Here is a 22,161-nt window from a genome sequence, read left to right on the forward strand (position 1 = left end):
AAGCTTGTCTGAATCTGCATGTGACAATCTGCGGGACTCCCAGAGATAACTGGGCGAGACTTTGTAGTGGGAACAAAAGACACTGTGATTTGATCACTAGTGTTTATTGCTCCCTTAGAGTAGTAAAGCTCAAGAACACTCAGATACAAAGAGGAGTAGAGAAATCAACAATCACAGGCAACGGTTTGAGGTTGGTTTTGTGGAAGCAGAATCACTCACACTGAGATTGTGGCTCAAGCCATGAACATAAATGTGGTTTATAAATGAAAGGTGAGCAGAGAAATGAGAGAAAAAGATCTTAAGAGATATCCTCATTTATTCTGCTATTTCATTTACATTAATATATATTTTTTCTATAACCACTGAGACTCCAAACTTTTGATTTTTGGTGAATAAGCGTTGAGAAAGGGGAGAAAATGAATCAAATAAAGTAGAATGTGTCCCTAAAGATAAAGCCATTTAAGTCATAGGATGCAGATGAGAAGTTTTAAGTATTATTCATAAGAGGTCATTACTGTAGAGATGTACATATTAAATTCTGCTTAATATAAAGACAGAGACATATCGGCACTGTTAAGGTCATTTTAATTAAAACTGGGGGAAAAAATCACTCATGTTTGAAATTCTATATTTCATTTTAGTAGCCCTGATCATATGTGCTCTAGAGAAATTCTTTAGTCTATTTTCAGAGATATATTTTCTCAACTATAGGTTTGGTTACTTTAAAAAGGTATGAACCACATAATTTTGTATCTTTTGAAATCCCATTTTAAGCAAAACTTCTTTCTTTGTCCTATTTTATTCAGCAGCGGAAAAATTTATTTTAAGTATATATCATATGTTAGATGAATCATCGAGTGATTTACACTGCACTTTAGTTTCAAATATTTCCTTTTTTATATTGCCAGATTACTACCGATAAGAACAAGACAGCACTTTTCTTTGGAGTTGTGCTAAAAAAACTAAATAAAATCAAAGAGTAATTTCTGTAATGTTAATTTTAAAGAGTTGTAGCTACTGAAACAGGCGGTATGAAAGTGAATGGCGTGGGACTTCCCTGGTGGTGCAGTGGTTAAGAATCTGCCTGCCAGTGCAGGGGACATGGGTTCGATCCCTGGTCCGGGAAGATCCCACATGCCGCGGAGCAACTAAGCCCGTGCGCCACAACTACTGAGCCTGCACTCTAGAGCCTGCGAGCCAGAACTACTGAGCCCACGTGCCACAACTACTGAAGCCCGTGCACCTAGAGACTGTGCTCCTCAACAAGAGAACAAGAGAAGCCACCGCAATGAGAAGCCTGCACACCGCAATGAAGAGTAGCCCCAGCTCGCTGCAGCTAGAGAAAGCCCGTGTGCAGCAACAAGACCTGACACAGCCAAAAATATATATTTTTTTAAAGTGAATGGTGTAAAATCAATATGAATTGACTTCCTTGACTTCATCAAGTTTATCTCATAGCTTTACCTTCTAACTCTTCTAACTTAGATTAGTCTGGAGAACACACTGAAATGCTGAATATGTTACATAAGCCAACAAAACAGTGAAATTAGCATTCGAAGGATTGTATAACCAAGGGGATAATATTGTTAACTGTGAAAATTTAAGGATTATTTAAAATAATAAAATATTTTTAAATTTGATTCTTTCTATAATTGAAAACAAATCCTTAATAGTCTTCCTAAATGCTGAGCTTAACTAAACTAGTGACTACGTTAAGCAAACCTTGAGAAACATTTTTCTTTATCTATTTCTAAGAATTGGAATAAGATAACAATATTAAGTACCAAGGAACACTGTAAAATGGAGAAAGTGCGGGTAATTGTTAAAAACATGGGAATACCCTCCTAGAAGATCAATACTTTAGTTGCATACAATTAGTATTTGAAGTAAATAAAAAGAGAAGTGTGCCAACCATTAATTCTGTATCAACATGGGATCAAAGGAAATCAAAATGGAAAAATAAAGTAAAATTAGAAGATACTGTTCAAAAGCTCAAGAACGTAATGATGCTATTGGAAGAACCCAATGATCCTTATAAACACTGACACCTTGGAAAAAGAGTTTTAAATACTTGCAAAGCTGCAAGGAAGCACAAATTAAAGCAGAACACAACTATGTGTGTATTTACTATTAAAGTACAGGACAAAGATTCCCACAGAGGCTTCTGCTAGTTTCATTCATCGTTGCATAAACCTCTGTTAAGAGAACATTCCGCCTGTCTCCGTAATATGTAAGGTCAGACATAAAATAATAAAAGCATGTTTCTTTCCACAAGAATTTGTAGTTTGGTTAGATATAAAAAGATGTGACCTGAAATTTGAGAGATGGGAAGGATGGAGAACTAGTTTACAGCACGTGGATGAGGAAGAAAACAGGAACATCGGGACCAAAACACAAGATTAAATCTGCTCAGCTGTGATGAATTACAATAAAAAACCAAAAAACATTTTAAAGATTCAAGGGGTGCTATATTTCTTTTTATAGATTAGGAAAGTGGAACCAATTAGCTTACCTAATGTTACACACATAAAAGTAGAGCTCAGAGATTCCAGCCCCATGTGCTGCTAACTTCACAGTATCTCTGAGTTTCACTCTGAGCCTTGAGTAGAAGAGATTATGTTTGATGAAACTGAGCCATCAGAAAGTCTTAAGGAAGCTTCTGACATGAGTATAGCGCCGGAGAAACAAGAATGCCCAGCAAGAAACAATAGGAACCTCAAATGTGTTTCAGATATATTCAAGTACAGCTCTTATGATTAACGTGTCTTTTCTTGATTGAGCTGCTCAATTTGTTAGAGTAAAATCAACAGAATTTACTGGCTTTATCTTTAAGGCATTGATGTGGTTTTTTACTGTGTCAATTTTGCTAAACAGAAGCTACATTTTCTAGATTCCCTTCTTTATATGGTTCTGGGTTAAGTGTTGCCCACAAGAGAAATTAGCAGGAGATTTGGAAGGCAGGAGTGAAGCAGTAGGCCTTACACTACAGGCAAAATCCCACACGTTGTTGCTGATTGGCTGGCTCACGTCGGTGACATGGGACGGCCATGCCCTCATTCCTCTACTTCCCACTGGATCTCCTCGTTACACTTTTCCGAGCTTTGGACCAGGTGTGTGTGCAACCTTGAAAGGCAGCAGCTTCTTCTTCAGGTCACCTATATGGTTGGGGTTAGATGCAGTGAGAGACAGACAGGGGTTCCAAATTGTGCCTGTGGGTTCCGATTTCTCTCGAAGATTACAATTTATTTTTGCAGGTCTCAGTTTGTTCCTGATTTCCTCCCTTACGCTACCTGGAAATGGCCTGCCTTGATGAATTTAATTCAGGGCTGCCCATCAGCAAAAGCAGAGATCACAGCCCTTCAGAGACTTCTGCAGCTCCCTCTGTCATTCCTCGTTGGTGGATCTCTGCTCCACCAGCCATTCCCACTCAGAGCTTGATTTCCCCTACTTCTCCCATAATTGTGTAAGGTCTCAAGCCTATAGTAAATTATTTATTTTATGCCACTTTACCAGACCCTAACAGATACAGGCATGAAATGAAGAGAGTTCATTTTTTCCATTTTAACCAAGAGTTTAATTCCTACTTTTCTATTAGTCAAACATACTTCCAAAATGAACTCAGAGTTCTTTTAAGTGCCATTTTAGAATGCTTTTATTCCATAATGGTAAAATTTATATTGAGGAAAAGATAGTTAAAATAATACAAGTTGTATTTCCTTTCTTGGTCCAGGGACCATAGGATGAATGTAATATATTTTCTTATGATAAGGGCAGACTCTAGTCAATAAAAATTTGGCCATGATGATTCACCACATTATTTACCATATGATCCAACAATCCCAATCCTGGGCATATATCTGGAGAAAACTCTAATTTGAAAAGATACATGCACCCCAGTGTTCACTGCAGCACTGTCTACAATAAGCAAGACATGGAAGCAACCTAAGTGTCCATCGACAGATGAATGGATAAAGAAGATGTGATATATATATGATACATATATATATATATCATATATATATATCATATAATATATATAATGGAATACTACTCAGCCATAAAAAGAATGAAATAATGACATCTGCAGCAACATGGATAAACCTAGAGATTATCACACTAAGTGAAGTAAGCCAGACAGAGAAAGACAAATATCATAGGATATTACTTAAATGTGGAATCCAAAAAAATTGATACAAATGAACTTATTTACAAAACAGAAATAAACCCACAAACAGAAACTTACGGTTACCAAAGGGAAAAGGGAGGGAGGGATAAATTAGGAGTTTGGGATTAACATATGCACAATACTATATATAAAATACATAAACAACAAGGACCTACTGCATAGCACAGGGAACTATACTCAGTATCTTGTAATAACCTATAATAGAAAAGAATCTAAAAAAGAATGTATTATATGAATCACTTATACATTTATATATACATAAATATATATATATTTATATACATATAAATATATATAAAACTGAATCACTTTGCTGTACACCTAAAACTAACACAACATTGTAAATCAACTACACTTCAATAAAAAATGCAATCTATTGTGTTTTTGATCTGTTCTTTGTTCTGTGATTATCTGTTCTTTAGTGCTTCATTCCTTCTAATGTATTAACATTCATATAATTGGAAATGCAATTTGACAGAAAGATGTTTGACATCACAGGTTAGTCATTATCTAGAACTTGTAGGTAACACCCATACTTAAATTTGGGATGGCTTCATGAAAAATAATGAAAACAACAGCAGCAGCAGCAGAAAAAATACAGTTGAACACATACTGCATTCAACAGCTGTATTTTTTGTATGCTCATTTAATCTTCTCTATCACAGAACATTTAGAAGTTGATATTATTCTCAGTTTAAACATGAGGGGCTAAAGCCCCAAGAAAAATTTTTTTAAATTGCTTCTAAGTCATACAGCTCATAAGTGGCAGAGAAAATATTTGAACACAGATCTGCCTATTGTCCAAGGGCTTATTCTTTACACCAAAATTCTCTTCAAAATTCACTTTTCCTTTCCTTCAAAACTCAACTTTTTTTGTTTTAAGGAAATATAACACATTTTGTTTTTTTTTACATCTCTGCGTATAGCTCATTTACTTGAACCCATATGAATCGTATTAAAGGGCATGCAAGATTTTAAGATGAAATGTTGCTGTTATGGATGCCAAAGGTAATATACAAACTGTTTTGTACGGCTACTTTAAAATATTTTTTTCCAAAATTACCACATCTGACAGGGATGTTTTGGCCATCATAAAAACAAAAGCCAATGACAACAAAACAGAAAAGCAGAGAGACAAGTTGGGTAGTCTGGGTCTTGAATTTATAGTGGGATCTTGATAGAATTAAAGCCTTCTGGAAGTGCTTTCTACCCAGCCAATTTGGAAATATGACAAGAACCATCTCTCTCATGACATTACAGTACTTCGCTTGTCAAACATGTAAAGAGCCGGAAAAAAAAAAAAAAAAAAGATGTGTGTTGGCTTCAGTCCCAGTTTAAAACTGGTTTGCCCACTGATTACCAGAAGCACTTTTATAAATGCAGTCTGCTTACCCACTCATCTGTCGACATTAACAAGGCTTTGTTTCACTGAGAGGTTGTACTGGTTTGGGTTGGGGGAAGACAATGTCCATTTCCTATTCCATTTTTACATTTCCAAAGCATGAAACAGAGATTAAGCAATGGAAAGTATAACCTCTCTTTGACAATATGTTCATGAATCTATTTTCCCAAAATGATTTTGTCATGACAAAAACTGAGGGTGATTTTGATGTCTCAGATTTAAAAGTATAGAATATGAAAGAGAGAATATGTAAGAGAAAAAGCTGAAATCCATGATTACTTAAATCAGCAAAGACACAAAAATCAAGTGTAAGTGATAAATGACAAATATATCTTATAATTTAACAATGAATAGCTATAAAGAAACCTGTCATATCTATTTCTCTTGTGGAGGCAGACTTATATTCTCAATTAAGGAATTCAACATTTCTTCCTAATACAGCCATACTTCTTAATATAAAACAATAAAATTCAGAACACAGTAAGTAATAACTTGTTTTGCAGCATAACCTAATAATTCAGTTAACCCTTTACTTCTTCCTTAGAAGTACCTCCATTATTTTATCTGTGTGTCTATGTGCATGCATGCATGTTTGAGTTTAACCTAGAGTTGAGTAGCTAGAATTTTAAGAGTTGTAGCTTGAGAGGGGAGTGTGAACAGAACTGACGGTATGCTTCACATATATTCACGCCAGCTTTAAAGAACTAGCTTGCAACCTGTGAGATCACAAAAGTTAGATAAATATATACTTTAAAAGAGAGGCTGCAGGTATAGAAAATGCAAAATCTTTTTTCCCTGCTGTCTGGAAAGCTCTTCTCAATTCCTTCACTCTATCTCAGCTCAACAACAAGGAGTCCCCTAAATCTCCTAGTCTGGGTTAATGTGCTTTGTTAGATGCTCCTTTGTTCCCACAATTTATCTCAGTTCATAGGATGAGTTCAACAGAATCTCTAAGGCTTGTGGGGGAAACAATGTTACTGGCTTTGCACCATGGCCTCTCCAGTGAACAGGAACCGACACTGCGCTTAGAAAGTATTAGGTGCTCATAAATCTAAGTCAAATCAGGGACTTCCCTGGTGGTCCAGTGGTTAAGACTCCGGGCTTCCACTGCAGGGGCCGGGGGCGTGGATCCGAACCCTCCTTGGGGAATTAAGATTCCTGCATGCTGTGCGGGGGGGTGGGGGAAGGAATGTAGTGTGGAAACAGTATTCAAATGAAAAAATAATCCATGTCTAACAGTACAATCTGGCCTAGAATCAAAATTTGCTCATCATGGGCTTCCTTGGTGGCGCAGTGGTTGAGAGTCCACCTGCCGATGCAGGGGACACAGGTTCGTGCCCCAGTCCGGGAAGATCCCACATACCACCGAGCGGCTGGGCCCGTGAGCCATGGCCGCTGAACCTGCGCGTCCGGAGCCTGTGCTCCGCAACGGGAGAGGCCACAGCAGTGAGAAGCCAGCGTACCGCAAAAAAAAAAAAAACAAAACTTGCTCATCATGAAAGACAAAGACAAAAATGCTAAGAGAAGATATGGCAAACGAAGGCTCTGTTCCACAATGCAAAAGTATTCCTTGACATGAAATGATAAGAAGAAAACCTACTTTGGAGAGAAGTGAAGTCAACTTTAGTATTAATTTTGCTACTTTTGTATTTTTGAAGGGCATAATGGCTCAGACTCACTTTCCTGCAAGAAAGATAAAGAGGAAGGGAAAAGAATGAGAAAGACAGAGGAAAGGAAGGAAGACACAAGAGGCGAGAGAGGGCTGGAGCTTCTCTTTCTTGGTGACTAACTGGTCTCTCCTGACCTTATCAATGGCTGCTGGATGGAGTGATCCTTTGGCAACCAGAGCAGAAAAGATGGAAGGTTGATAATGATAGTATCCTCCTCACGGCATTGCTATGAGGTTTAAAAGATTTACTAAAGTTCAAGTTTCTAGCATAGTTCCCGGAACATAGTAAACCTACAATGAAACAGCTCACTAAAATACAGCTCCTGTTTAGCTAATTGAAGACTTTGGAGACTTTTTCCCAATACATGTTAGATATCATTATTGTTCTTGATGTCCTTATTGTTTTTATTATTCCAATGTAGTCAGATTGTCTTTGAAAGGGTGGGATAGTGCCCTTGATGCACTGCTGCAGTCATAAAATCACTGAGTGATAATATGCAACATTTAAAGTAAGAACCACAAAAATTCGTCTAACCAATCTGACCAGGCATAATTCACTGAGAATAAAAATACAAAATCAAACAAAGCAAACTACAAATTAAAAGAAATATATAGGTCTGTTATTTTACACTAATTAGAGAAAATTCAGACCATATCAATCAGAAGAAAAAATGATTTTTTCTTCACATAATAAACTTATATAATAAACCTAAAAAATTTTAAACTAGAGTCTTTTATGTGTGTTATCTTCTAGAATGTAGGTGGTACAAAGAAGTTGATACATTTTCTGAATTAAAATATTATATACAATATTGAGCCTAAAATATGGATTTTCCTCTTAGAGCTTTGAGAACCAACTAGCTAGAAATTATGCAAGTATACTAAAAATAGGAAGATCTTTTTGTATTATGTGCAGATTTTGTTATCTAATAATAAGCACAGATATTATTTGGTTGACATTAAATATAGGTAACTATTATTTCTATTAGAGTATATACTATTGTCTCAATTTGAAGATCTTTTTACCATTCATTTAATTCAGACAGGCTCTAGTTGAAGGTATAAAAGCAAACATGAATTGTTAAGTCTCAATTCCATTCAAAACATGTATTAGTGAGACAAAATTTAGTTTATAACTAAAAGTTTCAAGGTAAGTAAATAAACTATTTAGAAAAACTTTAAAACAGCTGGATAATTCATAAATTGTTTCTGAATTAACTCAACATGAAATTTAATGGACAGATGTAATTTTGTCTTCAAATTAAATTATTCCAAAACATATTTTTTCATAAAATTACTTGCATTTTCAAAAATATTTTTACTAAAATTAAATGAACAAATCATAAAGACCTAATAAGCAATGGTCTAGGAGTTTAAATTTGATGGTTTCCTTTTGTCAAATGTTTACTACCTACAGTTCACAGTTAATTAGAGACTTAGCGTGTTTTTTTAAGGCCATTGCCTCACACACTGAATGGCTACACTGACAAAAGTGTCAGGGGTCATGTGCTGTGATAGTGTTGCTCAAAAATGTGAAATTGTTGGTAACATTTTCTTTTAGAAGTAAATCTAGCATCATCTATTGAGATCCAAACCCAGGAAGGTAAGCAGACATCTATAAAGAAATAGGAGCAGAAAGCTGGGAATGGTGCTTAATCCAACTTCTTCTTTTCCCACCCTTTGTGGCAATGTGAATCAAAGTTAAAAAAGAAAAGTCTCAGCAAGCATCCTGATAACAGTTCATGCTTCAACTCTTTTATTTTACTAGTGGGAAATTAAAAAGAATTTGCCCTACATAGTTAAAAAATTGAGTTCCTTTTGTGGCTGTACTCTGATTTTATTATTATATTTTTCTTCTCTAGTTGAAAAACCCTAGATTCTATCTTGCCATTCCAATTCTTAAGCAACAACATTTTGTATTTAAACTGCTATCTATACACTGTTATTAAAACAATCTCACGTATCACGCCACCTGCATAAAAATATTTGACGAAATATATCACCATCTAACCACAGGGAACTTGACTAAAATTTTGGTATTAGTATGCTGAGTTTTATTAGACAGCATATGACAGATGTTCTTATACAGTTGAAAGTCAAATGTTAGGATATATATGTACAATAAAAACCTTAGTTCTATGTTGTATTGTATTGTTTCACTACAGTTGTATAACTTCGTGTCTATTAAAACATTGTTTATTAAACAAATTTAATAAATGGCAAGTAACTACTGTTGTAGCTACTTTACATGATTCTTAATTTATAACCTTTCTTTTCTTCTTTTGAGTATAACGTGGATGGAATTGCAACATACAGTATCACACATATAAAACTTCTCTAAACATGCAATATATTATTTTTCACCAAGGAGACGTGGTATTTTAAATGGTGCAGCTAAAAAGACTCAAGTCATGATCACCAAAATTCTTTTCCTCTATCTGAACACTTTTATCACCTGATAACTCAGCTGGCAAAAGTTATCTAAATGCTTTAATGTTTTGGTTAAATATTTTGGTTTGTTAATGGATGAGCTGAAAAAAGGAGGCAGCCACTAAATCTATTAGCATCAGAGTAGAGAATAATCAAGAGTTCAGGGAAATGTGAAAACATGGTAAGAAGCTAGAAAAGGGAGAATAAATGAATAGAGAAAGTCACAACCTCTCTGAAAGATGATAGACGGGTTGACATTACACTTGAGCAATAAACTGTGAGGAACATTTATTCCAATAGAATACCACAGGGTAGAGAAGCATACAGATAGAAAGAGAAGGATGTCATCATATCTGATTTGACTTAGATCCATAAAATAGACTTGGAGTAATCTCTCAATAAGTAGAAATTACAATAAGGAACATGTAATAGAAGTTGGTCAGTAAAAGGTACTATCATTTGATTATACTCAACTGAGTGGGAAAGTACAATTTCTGCTTCAATATTCCTAGAGTCAATTGTTGGTTTCATTTTATATTTACTTACACAATTAATATGAGTTCATTATAGTAAAAAAATCATATTATCCAATCACGGATAAATTTTGTTTGTATTCCACCCATTTTTTATATTTAATGTACATAAACGGGAACCTTTATACATACAATTAGGTATTATTTTCTGATTTTATAACAAGGTAATTTCTTTCTGTATCAGTAAATACAATACATAAGAGGAAAATACTATCATTATTCTCATGTTATGGACAATAAAATTGTGGCTAGTTATAGCTAGTAAGAGAGGTAAGATTCATAAAATCTTTTATCACTCATTATTACATTCACTCATTATTAGAAGAGTGGCAATCAAACGTAAAATAACGTTTGCTGCCCAAGTGTTTTGACTTTTATTATCAAATTGCTCAAATATATACCATTATAATTCCTACAGCAAAATATATTTGTATATGTATATATACATACATATATATAGTTTAAGGGATTTTATATATTCTCTCATCAATACAGATAATTTTCAAATTTTTGCATTTCTGCTAAAATCCCACTTACATTTTTAATTTATCTTTTGCTTACTTTTGAACTGGAACATCTCCATGTAATTATGAATCATTTATTTTCTTATTTTTTATTTGTGGTTTTCTTTATTACTATGTGTGCTTTTTTAAAAAATATCTTTATTGGAGTATAATTGCTTTACAATGTTGTGTTGTGTTAGTTTCTGCTGTGTAACAAAGTGAGTCAGCTATATGTATACATATATCCCCATATCCTTTCCCTCTTGCGTCTCCCTCCCACCCTCCCTATCCCACCCCTCTAGGTGCACACAAAGCACCGAGCTGATCTCCCTGTGCTATGCGGCTGCTTCCCTTTAGCTATCTATTTTACATTTGGTAGTGTATATATGTCAATGCTACCCTCTCACTTCATCCCAGCTTACCCTTCCCCCTCCCCATGTCCTCAAGTCCATTCTCTACGTCTGTGTCTTTATTCCTGTCCTGCCCCTAGGTTCATCAGAATCTTTTTTTTTTTTTTTTTTTAGATTCCATATATATGTGTTAGCATACGGTATTTTTCTCTTTCTGACTTACTTCACTTTGTATGACAGACTCTAGGTCCATCCACCTCACTACAAATAACTCAATTTTGTTTCTTTTTACGGCTGAGTAATATTCCATTGTATATATGTGCCACATCTTCTTTATCCATTCATCTGTCGATGGGCACTTAGGTTGCTTCCATGTCCTGGCTATTGTAAATAGTGCTGCAATGATAGTCAACAAGTACATCCATTTCCTTTTATTACACAGATGTTTAAAATTTTTTCTTAATTTTAACATGTGTTTGAATTTGTGGCACAACCCTGCCAACTTTGAAGGTTTTCACTTAGTGGCGTTTAATCTCCATATATACTTGCAATATTTTCTGCCTTTGAATTCATGCTTCACAGTTCTTCCCCACCACATTTATATTTCCCTCTATATGCTTATGGTTTCTCTGTTTACATGTAATAAGTATTTAGTTTATCCAGTATTTATGTGTAACACTTTCTCTTCTTGAAATATATTTGGCACCTAATTATTTTACTCTTCCTGTTAATAGGACTTGATGTCTGGGAAGGCAATTTTAATTTAAAAAATTTTCTTATTCTATTTTATTTGTCCAAATAGATATGATAATTATTTTGTAAAGAAAAAGAAAACATTGCTAGTTTAATCAAAATTTCATCAAATCCTAGGAAAGTTAAATAATCTTTCATTTATTAAATTATTATATTGCTCAGAAAAACTTGATATTTCTCTTTATAGATTCTGAACAATTCCTGTTTTAATGTTCTTATGCATTTTATAATTTTGTTGAGATCTTTTTGTCGTTTGTACCTGATTCCTAGATTTAATGTTGTGTTAATATCTGGGGACTTGCTCAATGTTTATTGTTGGAATCAACTGATATTTCTCTATGGAAATATTTTAAATTATTTTTTAATATCTGGAACAAATGTCTGCATATGTAGGACAGAATGACATCAATATAAATATATGTGTCAGTTATATATATATTTATAAATACCAATATCAAAAATCTTATTAATCATTCAGATTCTATAATTGATATATAAATATAAATATTTTAATAATTCCCACTTTTAATTTACTTAGCAATTTTGTGAAAAAATTCTTAAATAAGCAAATCATCATGGGGTGAATGAACTAAAGAGCAGCAATATTAAAGAATTCTTTATTTATATGGTAGCCAGACCTTGTAAGTGATACATTAGATATATTTGATTTTATTTATTGCATTCTCTTTTGTTCTATTTATTATTTTGCTTCTATTGCTTTATAATTTTCCTATGACACAATTCTTGGCTTTCAACTTCTCCTGTTTCTAGAGTGTATTTACAGGGTGTTTTTATTAATAATTATATTTTACATTTTCAGAAGTATTTATTATCTGAAGTTTTTTACAATTTAGAGTCAAATGTAAAACATGCTTTATATTCCAGCTAATTAGGTAAATATCAAGTTCTTCCTCAATCCCTATTGCTTTCATACCACCTGTTACTTCTTTTTAAAATGTTTTATTTACATTTATTATCCCATATAGTTTTGCATTATAGAAAACTTCTACAGGGAAAAATTGTACATTTGCCTTCTCATAACAATCTCTATTTTAAATGATTTAAGTACTCATAGATCACCTTTTTATACCCTGGCTTTCTCATTCTTACCTATACTTGCTAAATTTTTTTTTTGGTAGGGTTAAAAATATGTTATATATTAAAACACCTTTCTTTAACTTTATACATTTAAAAAATGTGATTAAACCCTTGAATGTTAATCTTTTTCTTTAAACTGTATTAGTATGGCTCTACTAATTTTAAGAAAATGTTACATCAAAAACTGAAACCATCACTTTTGTTTTAGATTTACACAAAGAATAGCATTTCGTTAGCTCACCATTTTTTCACTCCGTACTTTCCTTCTTTAAAAGATTTCTCCTAAAAGAAAACATGTCTGCTTTTTTAAGCAAATCTTTAAAAGTTCCCTTAGAGAGGATCTTTTAATAATAAACTTTTCATAAAAGTCTTTATTGTTTCTGAAAGATAGTGTGCCTGGGTATAAGATTCTAAGTGGAGGACAACTTTCTCTCATAATGCACAGTTATCATCCCACTGTCTTCTGGCTGCCTTTGTTATTACTAAGAAACAAGAAATTATCACACTAATTGCCCTGCCTTTGTAGGCAGTTTAGCCCCTTTTTCTGTCGACTTTTTAAAATCTTCTCTTTGATTTGAATATCTTCTGAGTTTCATTTTTACATCTCTGGGTATAGATCTGTGTTTGTTGTTCCTGTTTGGGACTCATCAGGCTTCCTGAAACTAAGAACCTGTGTCTTTCAACAATACTGGACTAGTATCGGCTATTCTACATTTCCAAAATTCCGGGTCTTCCATTCTTGCTATCCTCTCCTTTTGGCTTTTTGTATATCTTTTATATGTATATTTTGCATTTTATACCAAAATATTTCTTAATCTCTTCTCTATTCCAGTTTTACTCTCCTTCACATTTCCCAGCCTTTTCTCTATCTCCTATTTTGGGTTTTCTTGTTTTTCAGATGTGTCATCCAGTTTACTCTCTCCTACTTATCTTTGGCTTACCCCATCCATTGATTGATTTTTTAAAATCAATTCTTACATTTTTAATTTCTTAAAGTTCTGTTTGATTTTAATCAAATATGCCTAGTCATATTGATATTTATTTTTTAAGCATAATTTTGATTTTCTTTTTTTTTGTAGTTTAACAACAAAAAAAATCACCATTATATTCATTACATAAAAATTTTTCTTATCTGTGATAGTATATTTTGTTAGTTTTGTTTATGATCATTTTTTCCCTGATATATTTAAAGATTTTTGATCGTGAGTTTAAATTTCTTACCACTTTATTTAGAAAAATTTTCAGGTCTGCAATTAAAATGCAACCCCTAAAGAAGTTTTAGTTTTCTTTTGCTAATTCTCTAAAAGCACTTAAACATGGGGACAATTAAAATATATTTTTTAATTTGGACGTTTTCTGGCCTCATAGGTAATATGAATTGCCCTAAATCCAAGTAAGATTAGGCGTTTCTTTAGAGGTTTTCAAATGAAATATTTTTCCACTCTATTCAAGGCCAATATAATTATAGATCACACTATTGCCCTTTGTAGAGTTCTTTTTTTTTTTTTTTGAATCTAGTCAGCCCACTGTGAATGTGGACTTTCAGTGGTTCCAACAGGAATGAGCAAATGTGTCACAATAACCCCAAGAATCTCTTTGCCCCAATGGATTTAAAGTGTGTCACTTCTGAAGAATTTCTTTTCTTTCACATCAGCTCAGGCTCTACCAGTATTTCTAGGTGCGTTCCCAGAAAAGAAGTTCCTCTGATCATTTAGTACACAGTATTTAAAAACAGTAAATTAATTTAGTTCTTTGCATCCAAAATTACTCATATATTTTTCTTTTTATACATTTCCTAATTACTGACTTCACATTTTCCCAGCATTTATCAAGATGAGTCTCTTTCATTAAACTGTCATTCAACATGAATTGGTAGGATAAAGTTTGGATAGAAATTTTTTTTTAAATTCCAAATAACAGTGGTTTATACAGGCTTAAAAAAGATAGAAGTTTATCTCTCTCACGTAACAAAGTCATTCTAAGACAGGTATGCTGGCTTCAATATCATCAGGGACCTAGGATTCTCCACACCAGCTTTCTACTTCACAGTCCAAGATGGCTGTGCTAATTCCAACTATCACACTGGCACTGAACCCAACACAAAAAGATAACATTGGGACTTTTGCTAAGACTTTTTAGAAGTTATACATATTACCTTTGTTACAACCTTTCAGAAGTTATACATACTAGAACATGGCCACATTGCAACATTTAGGTTCAAGGTTTGTTAGAAAATACCAGCTAGGTAATCATGTGCCCAATTTATATTCAAAGGTCCTACTGGTAAATAAAAATAAATTGAAACTGGGGAAGAATCATCAGTCTCTGACACAATACATCCTTGCATATGGAACATACTGACTTTCACCCCCAAACAAGCAATTCCAAAGTTGCATCCGAATACTGTACCCAACTTCAAGCCCAGGATGTCTAGGGATGTTCCTTTCTTTCCATCAAGCTGTGACATGACTTCCAATGGCCTAGTTATTTATAAAATGGTAGAAAGTCATAAGGGTAATCACAATACAATTTTCCAAATAATAAGCAATTAGAAGCCTGGTGGTAGGGTAAGTTCTTAAGCTTGTCCAGCTGGCAGCCTCTGATTCTACTTTCTGGGAAAAACTCCTTTGTCATCTGTAGTCCCAGTCTCTGTCCTTAAGAAGTTGTCCCCTGTCCATTATCCTCCATGGCCCCATCTAAAGATGCCCTTAGAGTGTCCAAAGTTACAGATGGTGCAGATTTGGGAGCCCCACAGGTTGATTTTAAAGGATGAATTTTCACAAATTTTTGGAATTTTTTGCTACCTTCAATGCCCCTTTTAGAAGCCATTTGATTCGTTTGCTTGGTTCCATATACAAGAAACCATAGCTAAGTATTTTTGCCTAGACATAGTTTTTAAGCCTAAAAGCTGATCTTACACATACTGGCTCCTAAACCCTTCTTATCCTTTTTTTTTTTTTTTTTTTCCCCAAAGAAGCTATATCATTTATTTACAAAACAATAGCCTTGGGTAGAAAGACAATACACTAACTTTGTCTTTCCCTTGGGAGACTTGCTTAAGGGGAAAGGAACTCTTAAACAGGAAAGGTAGCAGCTGCTGAGGCTGCAACTACAGAGCTACCGCTGGGTAGAAGGAAGGAGCAAAGAAGAATATTTTCTGCAATCTCTTCCCTTAAGGTTTCTAATACTGTACCTATCACTTGCACGTCATTACATCGGATAGAACATATTCATATGACTACACCCACCTTTAACAGAGCCAGTCAAAAGTTGGCTTTATTTCTGGCAACCGTACGCCAAAAGAAAGGCTGGGGGTTCTATTACACTATAATTGAGGAGAAAAATATTCAAAGAGCAGTATCTGCTACCAGATGACCTTGTTTTTAGTGCAAACAAGAGCTTGGGTTATGGAGCCAATGCCTCAGTTCAAACCCTAGGTCTGCTACTTCTAGTAACCGGTGGCAAGTTTGTTTCAAATGAGGGTAATGCTATTGCCTAAGCCTCAGGGTTGTCATATGAAGAACATAAAATAATGTTAGAAGAATATCTGGCACTAAGTACAGAGCTCTGTGAATATTAGATATAATTATACTACATTATGGTGCTTATAATAATTATGATAATGATTGTATGTTTTGTCCCATATCCTTTAGATTTACTTTAAGATTTACAGTGGAATGAAGCTAAAGACCACATTTCCTGTCAATTCTCTGTATCCATATAGTCAATAATTACTATGTAGGAGGCACTGTTTGAGACACTGGGTCAGTGAAGAAAACAAGATCCTGCTCTAATGGAACTTCTGAGAGTCTTATCTCCAATGAGCCTCATTTCCCACTGCATGACACCCCAGTCCTCTGGATAGGTATAATAATTTCCTAGCATGCATTGCTATCAAAGTTTTTCCTGAAGGCACATGCCTGCCTTTTCTCAAGAGACTGTACTCCCATAATAAACCACCAGTTTACCTGACTATTCCCTTAGTTATCTAATGGGCCTCTTATACTTTGCCTGGATTTAAAATTATTTCCATAGGTGAGAAACACAGGAGAGTGCTTACCCTGTGTATTTAAGCCTGATAATATATGGTGAGGGAGGTACTCAACATTCTCCTACCTGTTTCAGGTACACTTCGTTTCAAAAAGCAGACTCAAAGTGCACTTTGTGCTCAAGTCTTGGAAGATTATTCTCAATCTATATCTGTCTGCCTCATAATTACTGTCAAATCTTCCAAGATTTTACCAGTAGGTGTTTTGCCAATTTTTATTTTCCATAGTTTGAAAATTCTGTCTCCCTCCTCCCATGTCTGCAGAAGAATTTTAATTAGAATTTTAGAGAAAATTGATGTGGCCCTGCTAAACACACACCATTTGAATTAGATAGCCATCATTTTCAGATAAAATATTAAACATGTTATAACCTTGACTATTCATTTGACTTGATTTTCTTCCTGTAATATTTTAGTACTTTTTATTTTGTTTTTTAGTAATATGAAGAAATTCTAACCAAACTTACTTATATAACATCTTTAACATGTAGGTAATTTTAACATCTAGTTAAAATATTCTTTCCAAAATACGAATTTATGTTATGCTCCTTAATATATCTGTATTATATTTAAATTATTAAATTCATATCTTAATTACAAGTATACCTAACCTCTAAAATATATCATTTTTGGATTTTTTTCTGACTCTAAGCATATTTTTTAAATGTGAATACTGTTTATTGATGGTATGATTTTATGTAATAAAACATAATTACGCAATATTTACTTGAGGCTTGTAACCCAAAGTCTCATTCCCAAGGAAATCAGAAGCAAAATAAATTAGAGCAATAAAACACATGTCCTCACTATAAATCTAGGGATCATTATGCAACACTGAACAGAAGGTAAACAAACAAACTTGTTTTAAAATTAGATTTTAGTATTGTATGAAAGGAAAGAACGTTAGCACTCGCCTTGACAAGGATGGAAAGGCCCTTGGGCCTGACAATATGCATATGGTTAAGGCACTGCCACCTGCTTCGTGGCATCAAGCACTGTTTTTATTGGGATTGACAGATACACAGTACTATATATAAAATAGATAATCAACAAGGACCTACTGTATAGCCCAGGGAACTCGACTCAATACTCTGTAATGACCTATATGGGAAAAGAATCTAGAAAAGAGTGGGGCTTTCCTGGTGGCACAGTGGTTGGGAGTCCACCTGCCGATGCAGGGGATGCGGGTTCGTGCCCCAGTCCGGGAAGATCCCACATGCTGCGGAGCGGCTGGGCCCGTGAGCCATGGCCGCTGAGCCTGTGTGTCCGGAGCCTGTGCTCCGCAGCGGGAGAGGCCACATTGGTGGGAGGCCTGCGTACCGCAAAAAAAAAAAAAAAAAAAAGGAGTGGATATATGTATAACTGATCCACTTTGCTGTGCAGCAGAAACTAACAGAACATTGTAAATCAACTATACTCCAATAAAAATTTAAAAAAAAATCCCAAACCATCCTCGACAGTTAAATAAATGAAAAATGAATCTTTAAAACATAAATAAACAAATTAGATTTTTAACTAAAAAAAGTATAATAATAACTTGTAAAGATTCTGAATTATCTACAGGATTGTGACTTATTTGATAAATGTGGAAGACTTCTTTTACCTGGAGAAAGAAAAGCAAAAGCAAAATGTTTATGGTGTGTGTTTGTGTGTGTGTGTGTGTGTGTGTGTGTGTGTGCGTGTTGAAGAGTGGTTATGAGGAATCTTGAAACACTAAAATCAATGGCTCAAGCTGAAAGACAATGAATATTGTTCCCATTGGGAAATAGGAAGATTCATACTGAGTAATGAGTGAGTTTTCTTCTTATCCAAAGAGCTGGAATTTATACCTCCTTAATTATCTGTACATCTTTTAGATGTTAGGAAGTAAAACAGGCAAGAACAGAACATAATCAAGAATTCTATTTTGGTGCAGTTTATATCCATTATATCGCTTAAATATTCAAAAGGGCATCCAAGTAAACAGTGGGATATATGAATCAGAAATTCTGTGGTGAACTCAGGGTGAAAATACAAATTTAGGAGCTACTGGCATGTGTATGATATTTATGACCAGTGGACTAAAAATAAGTCACCTTGGAAAAAGTAAAGATAAGTGTGAATGTATTATTTATTTATTTATTTATTTATTTATTTATTTATTTTTGGCTGCATTGGGTCTTCATTGCTGCGCGTGTGGGATCTTCCCAGACCCGGGCTCGAACCCATGTTCCCTATATTGGCAGGCGGATTCTTAACCACTGTGCCACCAGGGAAGCCCTGTGAGTGTATTTTAGATTAAACTTGTTTTGTTGAGCACATTTATCTCTATTTTCTCTTAAAGCCCCACTAAATAAGGGTAACATAATTAAAACTCTCTCTCCCTACTAATGCTATCAAGAGATAAAATAGCAAGCAGCAAGTGCAAGTGTAGTCAATAATTTTTGGAAGCTAGAAAGCACATGAAGGAGGTAGGAGGACTGGGAAACTGGATACCAAGTGCCTGAAGGGTGAGGCCAATAAGAACAATTTATTCCTCTGGAAAACTCTAGGAAGGCTTAAATATCAGAGGAACTATTTACTGCAAAATTTACAGGTGAGGTAGGGAGTTGAAAATAAGAAGATTGGTGGAATTCTTCAGGATAGGAGAGGAATTAGAACTTCAAATCCCCTTCCTCAGCCTGTTCTAGAAAAGTTTAACCAGGAAACTATGTAGATCACAGAGAGTTAAAGAAGGGTTTGGTTAGTACCATACTATCTTGCATTTCAGAAGCTGAGAAACTAGAAACTACCTTTGCTAGACTCCCTTGCAGCTGAGGCTCAATGTAAAGGCCACACTTACACCGCTTCTTCACCTCTGATGACACACATCAGCAAGGAGGAGTAGGGATTCTCCAAGACTGTTAACAAGGTTCCATGTCCAGTCACTAGCTGTGTGAGTGTCAAAAGACAAGCAGCAGATCATACAAATTTGCCATGTTTATCTAGCAGGTATGGTTTGTTCTAGAATCAACAGTGAGGTGGCCTCTTGATTCTTGCTTCTTGATATCACAATATATTCTCTGGGCTCTGGTTTCCTGATCCCAGGAATGTTGGTAAGAGAGATTATTCCTGGGATCAACAGAGCCAGTTACAATTCCCTGATTCCTGACCTTCTTAAGCGTGACAGTGATTGTGGGTCCTTTCACAGGCCAGTTCTAGAGTGTTTTTCTGGGGATAATTTTTGAGAACCCTACCTGGAACTACTTCTCCAATCTTCCCAATGTCTTTTTCTAACATAAAACTTGCTGTGTTAAATTCCCTCAGTTTAAAATGGCCAGGGTGATTTCCCTTACAGGTATAGTAGATGAAAAGCAGCCATACTTGAAAGAGGAGGATTAGAAAATGTCTATATATAGGAGGATGAGACTCCCATTCTTACCACATTTGTTCCATATCTTTCCAAGTATGATGGAAGCCCACAAAACCCTCCTTCCTAAATGCACACATATACATACACTGTGTGCATACACACAGATGCACATACATAAACATACACGGTTATGTTTGTTTTCTGACAGACTACCTTACAGATAGGCTCCCAGTTAATGGTCCATGCACATACAGAACCCAACTGGTTTTTAGTAACTTACCCTTTCAAATATTTGAGCAAGCCTTCTACATACAAGACAGACATTTAAAAAAAAAAGAGAAGAAAAAGAGGAAGGAAGGAAGGAAGGAAGGAAGGAAGGGAGGGAGGGAGGGAGGGAGGGAGGGAGGGAGGGAGGGAGGGACAGGAGGGAGGGAAGAAAGGAAAGAAAGACACGATATGTGATTCAGAAGAAAATTTCAAAACTATAATTAAAAGCTGTAAGCAAAGAGAAGAGGGTCCAGGCTATCCTCTAGGTAATCAATGTTTAGAGGAGGTTGTCAAAAGAAGCAGCCATCAAAGAATACTCTGAAGGAGTAAGCATTAACTGAGGAGGAACTTTAAGAAAGCCTGATGTCAAAAATTTGGAGCAGAGATTTCTGTGTTCACCAAAACACATCTTATTTTCCTTCTGGGCACCACGTAGAGCACATTTCCCTGCATCCTTGAAGTTCACAGTGACTGTGCTGTACACACACAGTGGCATGTGGTCTGGGAATCAGCGCCCATGGAAAGCCTTTCCTGCATGTTTCCATGCTCTCCCTTCTCCCTTATCTGGGGCCTTTTTTCTGAGCACTGACATCTAGAATGGGTCCCCAGATGACTGTGTGGAGTAGAGCCTCTTCCCTTCTCTCACCACCATTGAGAATTTATGCAAACAAGAAATAAACTTCTACTGAATAGGGCTTCCCTGGTGGTGCAGTGGTTAAGAATCCACCTGTCAATTCAGGGGACATGGGTTCGAGCTCTGGCCTGGGAAGATCCCACATGCCACAGAGCAATTAAGCCCATGTGCCACAACTACTGAGCCTGCGCTCTAGAGTCCACAAGCCACAACTACCAAGCCTGCGTGTCACAACTACTGAAGCCTGCGCGCCTAGAGCCCGTGCTCTGCAACAAGAGAAGCCACTGCAATGAGAAGCCCACGCACCACAGTGGAGAGAAGCCCAGGCTCACTGCAACCAAAGAAAGCCCGTGCGCAGCAACAAAGACCAAACGCAGCCAAAAATTAATTAATTAAAAAAAACTTCTACTGAATAAATCCATTTGATTTTGTGGTTGACATTTTGTAGCAGTTAGCATAACCTGACTGATTCTGAAATCAAGTAAAGTGATCAATGAGATTCCCTTTCTATATCAGGGTGAAGCAAGTCTCAAAGGTTGGGTGCACTGGGGGAAGGAAAACTTATAATATTACTCTCTCCTCTTTTTTAAAAAAAATTTATTTATTTATTATTTCTTTAATTAAGTTTTATTGGAGTATGGTTGCTTTACAATGCTGTGTTAGCCTGCACTGCACAACAAAATGAATCAGCCATACACATACAGATATCCCCTCCCTTTTGGACTTCCTTCCCATTTAGGTTACCACAGTGCACTTGGTGAGTTCCCTTTGCTATACAGCATGTTCCCATCAGTTGTCCATTTTACACGTAGTATCAATAATGTACATATGTCAATCCCAGTCTCCCAATTCCTCCCACCCCACCCCTTTCCCCCGTGGCATCCATACATTTGTTCCCTATGTCTGTGTCTCTATTTCTGCTTTGCAACTAAGATCATCTATACCATTTTTCTAGAT

General features: G+C 35.4%; 1 non-coding gene across 1 annotated transcript; it reads left to right on the plus strand.

The window, feature by feature from the left end:
- Nucleotides 1-17,852: 17,852 nt before the first annotated feature.
- Nucleotides 17,853-17,977, plus strand: LOC114883476. Its single transcript, XR_003790574.1, has one exon. It is a non-coding gene; the product is annotated as a U6atac minor spliceosomal RNA (small nuclear RNA).
- The last annotated feature ends 4,184 nt before the right edge of the window (nucleotides 17,978-22,161 follow it).

The sequence above is a fragment of the Monodon monoceros genome, unplaced genomic scaffold, assembly GCF_005190385.1.
Source record: "Monodon monoceros isolate NGI ecotype Baffin Bay Population unplaced genomic scaffold, NGI_Narwhal_1 Super_Scaffold_4, whole genome shotgun sequence".
Lineage (NCBI taxonomy): Eukaryota > Metazoa > Chordata > Mammalia > Artiodactyla > Monodontidae > Monodon > Monodon monoceros.